The sequence below is a fragment of the Cynara cardunculus genome, unplaced genomic scaffold (genome assembly GCF_001531365.2).
Source record: "Cynara cardunculus var. scolymus isolate 2C unplaced genomic scaffold, CcrdV1 Un_Scaffold_9709, whole genome shotgun sequence".
NCBI classification, from domain to species: Eukaryota; Viridiplantae; Streptophyta; class Magnoliopsida; order Asterales; family Asteraceae; genus Cynara; species Cynara cardunculus.
Window position 1 is genome coordinate 3,783 of NW_020205199.1, and position 4,387 is coordinate 8,169.

The window sequence follows — 4,387 nt, forward strand, 5'->3', positions numbered from 1 at the left end:
GTTACCCTGATCTTTGAGGAGCTTACGGATAGGGCCTTTGAGATTTTTAAGGTTTAGGAAAACCTTATACATCTCATAACCAGACAAGTCAGGGCTCCAGCTCGAAGCAACGACAGAATTGAAAGCCTCTTTGTGAGTAAGAAAATTAGGGAACTTGAAAGGTTTAGGCTTCCAAGGGGACCGGGAGGGGAGGGTAAGAACCGCAGGGCAATGGTCCGAAGAACGRTAGGGAAGAAAGATGACAGAGGCCGAAGGGAAATGAGAGATGGACTGGGAATTACCTAAGACACGATCGATCTTCTTGAGGAGACCTCCCGTGCCATTGGGGTTCTTAGACCAAGTAAAGAAGAGGCCATTGAAATTGATATCCTCAACCTCAAGGTTACAGACACACTCACGGAAATCAACCATACCACGAGAGGGGCCCGAAAAGCCAGAAGAGCTGTCCTTAGGGTCAAGGGCAACATTGAAATCTCCCATGATAAACCAAGGGGAGTCCTTAACAACAGACTTATGGCCCTTGAGAGAAGCCCATAGCTGGCGACGGGCGATATGGTAATTATCCGCATAAACAACAGAAAGGAAAAGAATCTTAGAGGAGTCGCGGATCTTAACCTAAAAATGCATCACCTGATCGGTGGCATTAAGAAGCATCATGTCGACATGGGCGGGATTCCATGCAACAATGATACGAGTTCCTCTAAGGCAAAGAGAGCCATTAGAAGCCCTGGTCCAAGACCCAAAGACACGCTCACAGATAGAGGGAAGAGTAGACACAGAAGCACGCGACTCAAGAGCAGCACAGATATGAAGATTAGAATCACGAATGAGATCTCTTAAAGCTCTCTGGTGGGAGAGATTGCATAGACCCCGGGTATTCCAAGAGGCAAAGCTCGTCATTGGGAAACGGGGGAGGAGGTGGAGTCCATCTGCTCGGGCTCCTGAGGGGACAACGAATCAACCTGGGGGATAGGAAGATCACGGGCAACGAATCGGGCGGTGTCTCCATCATCCGACTCAACCTCAATCAAATCATCCTCATCCAGGAGGTCATCCTGATCAAGGGGGTCATCAACGATCACAGCAGGAGCAGAAGAGGAGGGAACGGAGGAGGAGGAGGATTCAGGGTCTCTAGGAAGAGAAGAGTCAGAAAAAACGGCAAAACGGTTAGAGGAAGAAGAGGGCGCCTTGGAATGCTTCCGAGAAGATGGGGGAGGGTTAGGAAGTTGAGGGGATAATCGGGCTAAGATGGGAGGCCGGGGAGGGGAGGGAGGGTGGCTAGGGGCTAAACCCATGGGGGGGATGGAAATGGGGGGGGAACCCTTGGGGAAGGGTTCGGTCTTCTATCCATCGGAACATCACGTCGGGGGAGGGCCGTCACCTTTTCCTTCATCTTCTCATCAACATGTTTCCCTTTAGAAGCAATGGGGCGGGTCTCTTTCTTCTTGTATTCCTTCCTCACAATGGGTATCAAWGTCTTTGCCTTTTGGCTTTGCTTGGAGACACGGGTCTGAAAACCTTCACTATCAATCAACACTTTCTTGCCCGAGGAGGGTTGCTCATTAGTAGAAGCCTTATGAGTATCAGATTTTGAAATAGCATTTAAACAGGAGGAAGAAGAGTGACCAAAAATATGACATTCATTGCACATAGGGGGTTTCCATTCATATTCAATACGGAGAGTATACAAAGTCATAGCAAGAGTGTCCGGGTCAGGGATCCGGACATTCACTTCATCAATCCAATTCTCCCTAACAGGAACCTCAAGAAGGACACGGGCAAAAGCCGATTTACCAGCCGCATATTTGCACATATTAACCGTCCACGAGTCCATAGCAAGAGGTATACCTATTTTACTAGCAATGTGACTAAGACCCTCATCATTCCAAGCATCATACGGAATATCATGTATACGAACCCATAAAGGAATCTTATCATGTAAATTGGAATTTAAATTAAGTCCCGGTCTCCATTTTTGAATAAAAATAGGGACGTTTTTAAAATTCCAAGGGCCATTATCGATAACTTTTTGGAGGCCATCAACCGAGCTAAATTTAAACAAAAAAATACCATGGCCATTCAAAAGCACATCTTCAATACCATATTGAGACCACAATTTAGAAGCATAAAAGCGAACAACCGGAAAMGGYAAACGTTTACCCACAAAATAACCACATAAGGTTTTAGCATAAGTTTCACAACTCTTTTTAACCACCGAGATAGGGATATCAATAGGTGTGTCCGCATTTTCATTTAGGTTAGGAATAAAATGAAAATTATCATTAGCATGCTTGTTGGAGCCACTAAGAACATGAGCAAAAGAATTAGGGAGTAAATTAGAAATTTTACCATTCCAAAAATTCTTTGGTTTAGAAGCATTCATATCATCTTTTGGCAAAACACCATGCAAAGGGGAGGGGGCCGTAGCATGCAAGGATGGGGGGTGGGTGGGCTCAACACCACAAGGGGAGGGGTAAACAGCAGGGGTAGTGGGCGAAGACTCAGAAACATAGGGGGGGCGGATATGCAAATTATTAGCAAATAGAGGGGGGGAAGGAGTAAAAGATTTCATACCTGGGCCAGGGGGCCTGCCAAGGATAGAAGTAGAATGGGGGTCCACATCCATAAGAGCATGGGCTGGGGTAGCAGCAGAAACATTTTGCATGCTGGAAGAATTATTAATACAAGAAATAGAGACAGTTGGGCCAAAAGGCAAAGGACCGAGAATGGACAAAGCATGAGATCCGGCCTCTTTGTCCAAAGCACCGTCCAGAATACAATTTGGGTTAGGGGGCAGCGGGCTGGAAAGACTAGAAGCAGAATCAGAAGATTGGGCCAAAAAAGGAGCCTTGGGCTTAAGCATAAGAGGCCTATTCTGCTTTAAATCTAAGTTAAAGCACGGGCTGGAAGGTCCTTTTGCTAACGTGGTTTCAATCAAACTAGAAGACCCAACAGAGTGGTCAATATCCATCAGGTGATTAGAAAAACCAAGAGGCTCCATCCCATGCAAACTAGAAATATCTTCACCAGTACCAACCTTTAAGGGGAAATTATTATTTAATTGAACCCCATTATCCAAAGGACAAATAGCCTCACCTTTTTTCAGAGTAGCATGCGGCACCATGCACTCCACTTCATGCCCATGCTGTAGACCTATCCCATCACTTTTGAAAAACCCATCCCCCTCCAAGCTAAATCTAAGGCTATTTGACTTTTCTGCCTCATCCCCATGCATCGGCGCAGCATCATCATCATCACCCTTTTGCCTCTTGTCATTAAAAAAAGAAAAAATATAATCTCGATTCACAGAACAGTTAACGTTGCCAAACATGAAAAGAGGGGATGCTTTTTGAATATTTTTTGAACAAAGAGCCGTTGGATCATCACACAATACCGTTGGATCATCACGGCCTTCACCCATCATCGGCCGAACACGCTCCAAAAGATCAACAAAACCTTTATCTTTGATAATACAGCGAGCAGGATCATGAGAGAAGGCAACTTCATTATCCGAAACAGCAACGGGGTGACTAAAACTAGTACGAGGGAGGCTGAGCGGAGAAGAGGCAGCTAACTCCGGCGACTGTGAAGAAGACTTTTCCGGCGACCCCGGCGACAGAAGCAGCTGAGCAGAAGCACAAAGCGGTAAACCCTTCGCCTGAACATCCCACGACCCAGATATACCAGACTTATGGGGAAAGATCAACTGATTTTTGCATAGGGAGGCCGTTAGCCCATCACTCACAGGGTTTGAAGCACGAAAGTCAGAGGGATCACCGGGGCTGACCGTAAGCTCGGACGTCGACGAAGAAACTGCAGACCAGGGTTTAGCGATGATAGAAGGGAGAGCAAGTTTTCTACCATCTTCATCTTCATTCTCCTTTTCAGAACAATTATCATGCTTCCATCCCAAGTTGAAAACAGGAGCATCAGGCACCGTGGGGGGGGGGGGTTCCAAGCATTTGTTTTTTTCATTTTCTTCATCAATCACGAACAGATTTGTAGTACTTGGAAGAAAATGATGAGAACACACTTTTTCAAGCCTTCTGAACTTGCAATTTTCTTCAAAATTTTCAACCTTTCCTTGATGAGAACGAGGAAGAGGGTTGGAAAACTTAAATCGGTTGTTGGGCATACGAGATTTTCTTGTTTTCCTATGCATTGATTCCTCCACAACAAGTTTCAAATCAACCATGGAAGAAAAAACACCAAGAAAGAGAGAAACTACCACAAAAAGCAAGAGAGAATTTTTTTAGAGAGAGAAACTAGAGAGAGAAAAAATTCATGCAAATGAGGAAGCTTGAGGTTTAGGGTTTAGGGTTTAGGGTTTAGGGTTTAGGGTTTAGGGTTTAGGGTTTAGGGTTTAGGGTTTAGGGTTTAGGGTTTA